The 11,118-nt window shown below is 44.3% G+C and overlaps 1 long non-coding RNA gene across 1 annotated transcript; it reads right to left on the bottom strand.

Moving 5' to 3' along the window:
- Window positions 1-4,640: 4,640 nt before the first annotated feature.
- Window positions 4,641-9,620, bottom strand: LOC310841205. Its single transcript, XR_014562404.1, has 4 exons — window positions 9,545-9,620; window positions 8,448-8,528; window positions 7,278-7,407; window positions 4,641-4,826 (listed from the first exon to the last, which is right to left on the bottom strand). It is a non-coding gene; the product is annotated as an uncharacterized lncRNA (long non-coding RNA).
- Between the last annotated feature and the right edge of the window lie 1,498 nt (window positions 9,621-11,118).

Below are 11,118 nucleotides of genomic sequence, written 5' to 3'. Positions count from 1 at the left end.
AAAGTACTACTCAATTCCGAGCCAACCTTTCCCCCAAAGAAACCAATGAAAGAAAAGGAATAATACAATCATTAGAGAAGAGTGTTAGTGATGTAGGAAGCTGCCTTATCATACCATTCATCCATCTAGCTCAGTATTGTGTAACCAGCTGGAAGCGACTCTCCAGGGTTTTTCCTACCTGGAGATGCCATCAATAGAAGTTGTGGTGTCCTACATGCATACAAAACAGATTTTTTTTTGACTGAGTGCTATTTTTATAGAAAAAGAGGTGCTGGAACTCACCATGAATGCCTCCCTTGTTCTCTTATAATGGCAATGGCGCCCACGTGAGAGGTGCTTGAGTTCCAGCGAGTTTGGACTAGAAAAAAGCCTTGGTTATATCCCTCCCAACAAGAGGAGGGGAAGGATCAGAACAAAATAAGAACGGGGCCCTCCAAGACCTTTTATGAATGGTCATGGGGCATTCCTAAGGTAAGGCTTTTGCAACTTTCCTTGTTTTAGAAAGGCGGGGAACACTAGCTAAGTCGTTACCCAGTGTTGACCCTATTTCTAAATGCACCAGTTTGGTTAGGACTACCTAAACATGGGGACCATAAAGAAGGCTGATCGCCGGAGAATTCATGTTTTTGAATTATGGTGCTGGAGGAGACTCTTGAGAGTCCCATGGACTGCAAGAAGATCAAACCTCTCCATTCTTAAGGAAATCAGCCTGGAGTGCTCACTGGAAGGACAGATCCTGAAGCTGAGGCTCCAAGACTTTGGCCACCTCATGAGAAGAGAAGACTCCCTGGAAAAGACCCTGATGTTGGGAAAGATGGAGGGCACAAGGAGAAGGGGACGACAGAGGACGAGATGGTTTGACAGTGTTCTCAAAGCTACCAGCATGAGTTTGACTAAACTGCGGGAGGCAGGGCAAGACAGGAGTGCCTGGCGTGCTCTGGTCCATGGGGTCACATAGAGTAGGACACGACTAAACGTCTAAACAACAACAAACATGGGGGCAGATTTTGCAAAAATGATGATGTTTATATTTTGACTTGATCCTTATAAAATTCAGAAGTAGAGAAAGTGTAATCAAGGTCTTGAACCATCTCTGAAGATACCTTCACAGAGGTCACAGGCAATGTGCTTCTGACTCCATCACCAATATTGCTGTGTAACCTCTGTCCCTGCAGGAAATGTGAAAAGGAGTGCCTATGTTATGCAACAGGGTTATCTTGGGTCAGTTGCCATCTCTCAGCAAAACATACCTCGCAGGGTTCTTGTGAGCAAACGTAGGGAGGGAGAGAAGTGCATGCACCGCCTTCAGCTTCTTAGATGAAAGGTATGATGGAAGAAAAAGGGATGCGGGTGGCGCTGTGTGTAAAACCTCAGCGCCTAGGGCTTGCCAATCGCATGGTTGGCGGTTCAAATCCTCACAGCGGGGTGAGCTCCCGTCGTTCGGTCCCAGCTCCTGCCCACCTAGCAGTTCGAAAGCACCCCTAAGTGCAAGTAGATAAATAGGTACCGCTTTATAGCGGGAAGGTAAACGGTGTTTCTGTGCGCTGCGCTGGTACCGGGTTGCCAGAGCAGCTTCATCACGCTGGCCACGTGACCCAGAAGTGTCTCCGGACAGTGCTGGCCCTTGGCCTCTTAAGTGAGATGGGCGCACAACCCTAGAGTTGGACACGACTGGCCCGTACGGGCAGGGGTAGCTTTTTATGATGGAAGAAGATAAGAAGAATGATTACTGTATATTTTATCCCTGATCACACAGAGTACAGGGCACTTGCTATCATTCAAAGACCTACTGAGTTCACAGTGTACAAAATGAAAACTCAGTCTCATTACTAAAGTAATTATTGGCTTGAATGCCCTGGAACATTTCTTAATCCCTTGATTCTATTCAAGGGATGAGGGAGAAATTTGATTCCATTTGCATTTAATGGTGAACCTATCTAATCTGAAGATTCTGAAACACTATTGGGGCCAACCAAAACACAGCTAGCATTTGCAATTTTAACTCCTCTGAATTTTGAAATGTAGTTTTCCAACTAAGTTATGTGTGCAAAAAAATTGCATGTGTTTGGGTAAAGTGTGCATAAAAATGTACACAGAGAACAAGGCAGAGGGGCTTCTCAGTAGTGGCACCCACCCTGTGGAACACCCTCCCATCAGATGTCAAGGAAATAAACAACTATCTGACTTTTAGAAGAAATCTGAAGGCAGCCCTGTTAGGGAGGTTTTTAATGACTGATGTTTTAATGTATTTTTAATATTTTGTTGGAAACCACCCAGAGTGGCTGGGGAAACCCAGCCAGATGGGCCGTGTATAAATATTGTTGTTGTTGTTGTTAAAATAACTAAAAAATGCATTATATTAGTGGGGTTCACTTTGAGCAGGACAGTGCAAATTGCCTGGGAAAATGTGTACATTATGGGGGGGGGAACATGAATAATTATTAAATAAAAAAAATTCAGAATGATGTGGAAATATGGAAAACCAAACTTAAGATTGGAAAAATGAGAAACTGAGACTAACCAGAAGCGACAGATTCACCCACCACTATTACCATAGCAATATTCATCTTCTGAAAAGGCTCCTGGCACCAAGAAAGGAAACAATTTTTAGTGATCTCCCCAGCCCTCCAGAGCAAGATTTATCCTATATCCAAGTAAAAACACAAATACAATGTACCAAAAAGTGCACATGGCAGTGACTTCCACACAAATCCCTAGTACCCTAGTATCCACATAAGAAAGTTAATTCCCAGGAAACCATTTGGGACAAGGTGAAGCATAACTGCAAGCAGTGCATTCTCGAGGGCAGGGTTTCACAAATTGGGTCTCCCATCATCATCATTAGGGTTGCCATATTTCAAGAGGTAAAAAGTTGTTGTTATTTGGGGGTGATCACCTGAAAAGTTCTTAATCTTTTTTTTGGGGGGGGGGGGGAATCAGAGCTGCAACAACAACAATTAAGAAAACTGAAAACTTCTATTCTTCCATTATTTATACTTTAGACCAGACACTTTTCAAGAGTATTTATTGCCAAAATGTAAATGTGACCAGTTGCAATTCTTGGTTTGACCCTTGTTAGAATTTCTGCTTGCCCTACCTTAAGTACATCCCAACTGGATGGGTCAACGAAAGCTAGTGAGCGATTTTACTAAAAGAATTACAGTGGTACCTTGGGTTAAGTACTTACCGTATTTTTTGCTCTATAAGATGCACCAGACGATAAGATGTGCCTAGTTTTTGGAGGAGGAAAACAAGAGAGAAAAAATTCTGAATCCCAGAAGCCAGAACAGCAAGAGGGATCTGGCTTCTGGGATCGCCTCTTGCTTTTCTGCCGCACAGCCTGCATTCGCTCCATAAGACGCACACACATTTCCCCTTACTTTTTAGGAGGGGAAAAGTGTGTCTTATAGAGCAAAATATACGGTAATTCGTTCTGGAGGTCCATTCTTAACCTGAAACTGTTCTTAACCCGAAACACCACTTTAGCTAATGGGGCCTCCTGCTGCCACCGCGCCACCAGAACATGATTTCTGTTCTCATCCTGAAGCAAAGTTCTTAACCCGAGGTACTATTTCTGGGTTAGCAGAGTCTGTAACCTGAAGTGTATGTAACCTGAAGTGTATGTAACCTGAGGTACCACTGTACAGCAATCTATCACATTAGACATAAACTTTTTTTCCCCTTTTGCAGCCAGTCTTTGGTGAAAATATATTAGTAAAATAAAATTTAAAAATTTAGAACAATAGTTAACTTGTGTAGTCCCACAACATGTGTTTATTTGTGTCCTCTGAGGTAGACTTCTAATAGGCTAAATGACATGAGGCTATCTAAACTGCTATCCAAGGAGCTCTGAGGAGCCCTGAGTTCATTATGCTAAAGCAGTGCCTTGTAGAATTTTTCTAAAAACTTAAATTAAGCTGTTAAGTTTTTTTTAAAAAAAATAACGTGGAACAAAACCCAGACCTCTTCAGTGCTCTGCAGACAACATATATTGGAGATATTGGGTAAAAAGTAACTGCTCTTAACCCACTGCAATTTTCACTGCATGACAGCTCCCCTGTGACCAAGAAGAATGAGAGTCTAAGGTAGCTTCCTAAGTCCAGAAGCAATTTACAACCTGTAATGGTTATATGGGGTTGCTTGTGCGTAAGTTGCCGCCACTCCTGGCTAGATAGCCTGGTTAAACCTTTCCTGGCTGGACAGCCCTTCACTTCGTGGCTGTTCAGTCGCTAGCAGAATCTGTCAGTGGGCGTTTCTTGAACTTCTTCCAGCAAAGAAGTTCTTTGACGCCAAGTCTACGCCTACTTTCCCTGCGCAGAAGTCTTCTGTGCAGGGTGGGTGTGGGTAGCGGAGGACCTGTGCTCTCCCCGCTGGTCTCCAGCGAAGAGTCCTGGAGCTCTCTCTCCGATTCCCCCATCCGCCCCCCTTTATCCCTGGTGTTACGCTGATTTCCTTCCCCAACTGATGAGTCCCCTCTCTCCCTGTTTGGCCCTTCTCCGGCATCGCTTGGGAGCCCTGCCTCCACTTCTGGCTCTGATGTCAGTTCCCTGACACAACCCAAGTAAAAATAAAACGATTTCAATAAAGATGCAAGAGGGACTAAGACAAGCTTCATTCACCCAGACATTTAGACACACACAAATTGCACAGCAGCTTTATTTTAGAGGATATTTAGAGAATGCATTCCTTGAGCATTGTTTTCTCCATCTTCTCTCACCGCCAACATTTGCTCAGAGGCCAGAGTGCTTAAGCAGATCTTAAACATTTCAAGGCAAGAGATATGATCCACGGCAAGTTATCATTCAGGAGGCTACTTGGTTGTTTTCCTACAAAGACAAGAGAGACTGTGAGAGTTCACTGTTTTGGGAAAACAATTCTGTTACCACCAACCCAAGGCTTACTGTGCTGAGGCATCCCCACATGGAAGGTGACTGAGAGGATATTAAGAGCATGGATTCCAGGAGATAATCAAATGTTTATAAGTACTGTCTTTCCACTGAAATTACTTGTCCAGGTTACGACAAGTACACGATTCCTCCAGGATTAAACAGTTTGGGCATGGAGAAATTACTACAGTGTAACATATCTTCATCATTTGTTTATTCCTACCCCCTTATAAAAGTGTTCATGCATGCAGCATGATTTTCAAGGCAATAGTGCAAATTTTCAAGGCAATAGTGCACCTCCGCTATAAGGAAAGGTTCCAACATTAGGAGCTTTTTAGTTTAGAGGAAATACAACTAAGGGGTTTGGAATAAAAGTAGATGGAGAAACATCTACTTCCTCCTAATACTGGAACTCAGGTCCATTCAATGAAATTGAATGTTGGAAGGTTCAGAACAGCCAAAAGAAAAGAGCAACGTCTTCTATTTTCAAGGGGTCCAATCTGAGCATTGGGGAACATTGGCTTCAACCCTATAAAATCATAGTGGCCTTCCAGATGTGGTAACTCCCATCAATACATGGATCCAGCAGTCAGAACTGCTGCTCCATTATTGGACCTCTTATTTGGCATCCAGACAGTGTGTTGTTCTGCTCAGCATTTCTGAAAAGCCAACAGGCAGGGGGAACCTGAAATTGCTCAACATGTCCACTGCTGCCAGGAAGATCTCAACCACCTACTCAATGAAGCTGGTAGTACTTAATTTAAAATCCTTAGTCATTTCTCCTGACTAGGCAATTCCTTCCCTCCCTGTCTCCCACCAATATCTGCAAACCAGAGGCGCCAGCTTGCGAGGGCGATTGGGAGGAACAACGTCACACACATGACATCAAATGACATCTTGATGTCCAGGGCATGATGTCAAGATGTTGGGAGGAGCAAGGGGCAGAGATATATCCAGCAGCAGTGCAGCTTCAATGACCCGTGGCTCCTCCTCCACGTCCTCCTGGTGCTGCCATCATAAGGAGGCTGCTTCGACCCTCCTGCCCCTCCATGGCAGGAGGAGGAGAGAAGGAGCCGGCCATGGGGCCACACCACACTGGGCTTTGAGCTTCACCTCCACACTCAGGGGATATTGGGGGGGGCAGCCCCTGTTGGAATTCTGCCTCGGTCAGAGGGATGTGCCAGTCTTCCAGGCACCGGCAGATATTCCTTGGCGACCTCCCCGCTGCTCCACTCTGCTGATAAGCAGCCGAGGTCTCGGCGATTCTTCTCAGATGTGTGAGAGGAACACACCGTTCTTCCTCTCTCCCCTTTGGTGTCCCCCAGGGAGGGGAAAGAAGCAGACAGAAATCTATTTACATCTTTTATTTCTGTCTCTTACATCAGTACAGAGAAACATGTCTGCACTCCATAGCAGTAAGAATAAACTCCACCCATGTACTTCCAGTACGGGTCATATGACACACACACTGAGCTAACATCCGGTGCTCAGTACAGAATGGACTGCCCCTTTGTTTCCATGGCAACAGTCCTGTTTGGCTTTGCTGCCACAAGCAGCTGACTGAGCTGCTAGAGCCTTTGCTTGCTGCTGCATTGCTGCTTTAGAATAACAGCCCCTACCCCAAAAATATTAAGGGGACCAAAAATGATTCAGCCGCCCCTACTGCGAAATATTGCTCAGATCAGAAATGAAGAGGTGGTCTTCCAGTGTGAGCCAGTGTGGTGTAGTGGTTAAGAGCGGTAGAGTCGTAATCTGGTGAACCGGGTTCGCGTCTCCGCTCCTCCGCATGCAGCTGCTGGGTGACCTTGGGCCAGTCACACTTCTCTGAAGTCTCTCAGCCCCACTCACCTCACAGAGTGTTTGTTGTGGGGGAGGAAGGGAAAGGAGAATGTTAGCCACTTTGAGACTCCTTTGGGTAGTGATAAAGCGGGATATCAAATCCAAACTCCTCCTCCTCCTCCTCCTCCTCCTCCTCCTCCTCCTCCTCTTCCCAATACTTTCAGTTGGTTTTAAGCACTCCGTCATAAATGTTTCATACGTGGCAGCCAAGATCATCCTCAGTCACACACAAATCACCAGATTTTGGGGGGTGGGGGACTAAGATCATAAGAAGATCCTGCTGAATCAGGCCAGTGACCCATCTAGACTCTTACAGCAGCCAACCAGATGCCTGTGGGAAACCCGCAAGCGGGATTCAAATACAATTGCACTCTCCCTTCCTGCGGTTGTTCAGGAATGCAGCTTGCACAAAATGCAAAACCTCTAAATTTTGCAGGGAAGGGTCAGTTCAGATCACAAATAAGCACACACCCCTCCCCCACCCCAATCCTGCATTTTTAAATGCATTGACTGCCAATATGCTCCTGTTGTCTCTTGGGCTTTCGAGCTTACTTGACACAGCAAAAACGTTTGAAGTCGCATTTCCCAATCCGCTGCCAGGGGTCATGCAAACACATGGCATGCCTGCATTTACCGTGGGCCATTTTGCAATCCTTCGCCTTCCGAATGTCAGTACACAATCCTGTGCAAGCAAAGAAGAAAGAGAATGTCAGAGGGTTTTCAGCCCAGCTTTAAAGTCTTCTGTTAGGGTTGGGGGACCTTTCTCAGCCCAGTATTAATTATATTAATGTTTAATTGTTTTTGTAATGATTTGGTCTTCCCCTTATGCTTTTAACTGTTCTTATTTTATCTATCAGCAGCCTTGAGTCCCTGTCTGGGAGAAAGGAGGGGTATAAATAAATGTATTAGTAAGGTGAAAAAGGTAAAGGACCCCTGGACGGTTAAGTCCAGTCAAAGGCAACTATGGGGTTGCGACACGCATCTCGCTTTCAGGCCAAGGGAAATGGCATTTGTCTGCAGACAGCTTTCCGGGCCATGTGACCAGCATGGCTAAACCGCTTGTGGCACAATGAAACACCATGACAGAAGCAAGAGCACACGGAAATGCCGTTTACCTTCACGCTGCAGCGGTACCTATTTATCTACTTGTGCTGATATGCTTTTGAACTCCTAGGTTGGCAGGAGTTGGGACAGAGCAACAGGAGCTCACTCCGTGGTGGGTATTCGAAGTGCCAACCTTCCGATCAGCAAGCCCAAAGAGGTTCAGTGGTTTAGACCACAGCGCCACCTGCGTCCCTAAATGTATTAGTACTACTAGTAGTATGTAATATACATATTTTGCAAGTTATTTCCCTTGCTGTTATGCAGTTTTGCATTAGCATTACAATATCTTAAGATATTTTTGCTAATATATTCATTTCTATGCATATTATTTGTTTGGAAATCTTCAAATTTCAAAAGAGAGATGTGTTTTGGTTCAAGCATTGATTCGGAAAGTGAGAATTAGGGAGCTCCACATTGCAATATGGACCAAACTGAATTTCTCCTCCATCTCTATTAACGAACCCAGTGTTTCAGACAGAGGCCTTTCCTAGCCCTACTGGGAAATTCCGAGAGTGACTTAACAATCCATGGGTTGGACTGCCTCCCACAAAGAGAAGTAACAGCACATTTCTGTAAAGATAAAAACTGGGGGGTGGTGTGGGAACGGGACCAGCATACCTGTAATAGTCAGGAGTACCAAAAAAATGAGGGTGCAGAAGAAAGGCCTCATAGCTGAAACTTATATTGTTTCTCAACACCCTTAGAAGAGAACTGGGGGAGACAAAAGAGAACAAGTGGAACAAAGTCTCCTTTTTTACACTCTTGTGCAATAAAACAAACTTTCTCTGAGCTTAATGGCTTTAATGCACCTTCCCACTTTAGATGGCCCTGTGTGTATTAACTCTCACTTCCAAATGTAGCTCCCCCCCAAAAACAACCCTACATTTGTAGGTCCTTCTGTCCCATTCTGGTGGTCCTTTTGGTGGGCTGTGGCGGAATGACATGCTATGGGGGCATGGATCGGGCCTTAGCAATTATTTAAAAAGGACGGGCATACAAATTAAATCGTGCAGTGACATTGTGGCTGGCATCCATCTGTCTTGAAAGACAATGGAGTGTGCCTCTGGGGGTTAATCCCAACCACCACTGTGTTAGCAGCACTAAAGTGGCCACCCCGATGGCCCATGACTGCAACCTGACCTTTAAGCTCCATTCATTTAAAAAAGCGAATAAAGTGGTCCATCTTACAGGGTTGTTTCAATAACCATTATTGCTGTTATGTACTGAGTTGAATAGGATCCAAAATGCAGCAGTCTGATTGGTCCTAGAACAATAGAACCCAGAATGCAGCAGTATGATTGGTCCGCAGGAGCCACCCAATCCAGCTCCAGATGGAAGTGAATCCACAACCTGATTGGCCTACAGCAGAATCCCAGAATTAGCCAATCATGTGGAGCCCATTGTGTAAATAATGTATATAAAGCAGACATTATGGGGGAACTTCCATTCCTCCTCACCACTATGAGCTGAATAAAGAGCATGAAATCCACTCTCGACTCCGAGTATATTTCAATTCCCTTCACTAGAATAACGAATTGCAATGGCTGTTAGGAAATCAATGTATCCCAGAACATTCCTACGATGACCAGGGCATGTTGCAATCGCCATAACCTGATTATTTATGAGTCTCTCCCGGTAAAGTTAGTTTTGCTGTCCCCTCTGCTTGTAAGATTTTCCAATACCAGACAAGTTGAAACTATGAGGAACATTTTTACCTTTGTGGAACGCTGTTTCCATTGACTGCCTTTGTTCTCGGTCTGAGTTGCATTTGGACTGGACAAACAAGAAGACAAATCTGTTTCAGTACGTTCAGCCCATGGGCAATTAGAACAAAACACTGACTCCTCCTTAGAACAAAATGTCCAAGTCCTTCTGTGATTGGAGCCAAAATTCTCAGCATAGTCCTAGCATCCGTTGTGAAAAGAGACAAAGAGTTGAAATTTAGTTTCGTATTTACAGAATACAACAATTGGATTTATTGGAAGTTTTGGATTACAATTTGCATACAATATTTGCCTCTATATTTGAATTTAAATCTAGTTTGGAAAGACCTGGGACATACTGGATTACATTGCAGCATAAAGACCCACCAAATCTTGTAATATCTTTTTTTCCTATCTTCTACTCTCTTCCCACATACCAATTAAATTGTCTTTTCTTTTTGTTACATTATTTAGAATATCTTTGGGAAAGAGGGAGGGGGAGAGGGAAAAGAGAAAAACTCTAGTAACAGCTGCATATTGTATTTCGGTGAAGTACTGTAACCTTGAGTGTGAAACTTTGTAAAACTTTGTTTTGAGAATGACTGATACAGGCACAAAGGAAAAAAATAGGGAAGACAGAAGCAAGAAGGGGTTCGAAACAAGATTTGGAGAAAGTGGAAGGCCCAGAGGGAGGGAGGGAAGCCTGATATAACTGAATTTTTGATTATACAATTTGCTCAACAGCGAAAAGAACTGGGTTATCAGATGAAGAAATATATAAGAATCAGTTTGATAAAATCTCAGACAGTAAAGATACCCTGTCTTGGCAAATCACCAACTTGGACACCAAAATAAGAGAGCTAGAATCGAAAACAAATTCTTTTGAAAAGCTATCCGAGGAGGTGACAAAGTTGAAACAGGAGCATGAGGAATCTAAGGGAGCAGTGGGATGAGTTTTGGATACAGTGAACAGTTTTGAGTGATGCTGTTTTGATGATGCAACTAAAAAAATCAGAGAGGACGGTGAGATTTAGGAACATACCGGAGCAGGAGCAGGAGCAGGAGCAAATATTAACCTTGAAAAATACTTATCAAAAATATTGGCAGAAAGCTTAGGGGAAGATGAAAGATAATAATAATAATAATTTATTATTTATACCCCGCCCATCTGGCTGGGTTTCCCCAGCCACTCTGGGCGGCTTCCAACAAAATATTAAAATACAGTGGTCTGTTAAACATGAAAAGCTTCCCTAAACAGGGCTGCCTTCAGAAGTCTTCTAAAAGTCTGGTAGTTGTTCTTCTCTTTGACATCTGGTGGGAGGGCGTTCCACAGGGCAGGTGCCACTACTGAGAAGGCCCTCTGCCTGGTTCCCTATAACTTGGCTTCTCACAGTGAGGGAACTGCCAGAAGGCCCTCGGCGCTGGACCTCAGTGTCTTGGCAGAACGATGGGTGTGGAGACACTGCTTCAGGTATACTGGACCAAGGCCATTTAGGGCTTTAAAGGTCAGCACCAACAGTTTGAATTGTGCTCGGAAACGTACTGGGAGCCAATGCAGATCTTTCAAGACCGGTGTTATGTGGTCT

Source organism: Podarcis gaigeae (genome assembly GCF_964106915.1).
Source record: "Podarcis gaigeae genome assembly, chromosome: 3".
Classification (NCBI taxonomy): Eukaryota; Metazoa; Chordata; class Lepidosauria; order Squamata; family Lacertidae; genus Podarcis; species Podarcis gaigeae.
Note: the sequence above shows the minus strand (reverse complement) of the source record. Positions and strands in the feature narration are given on the sequence as shown.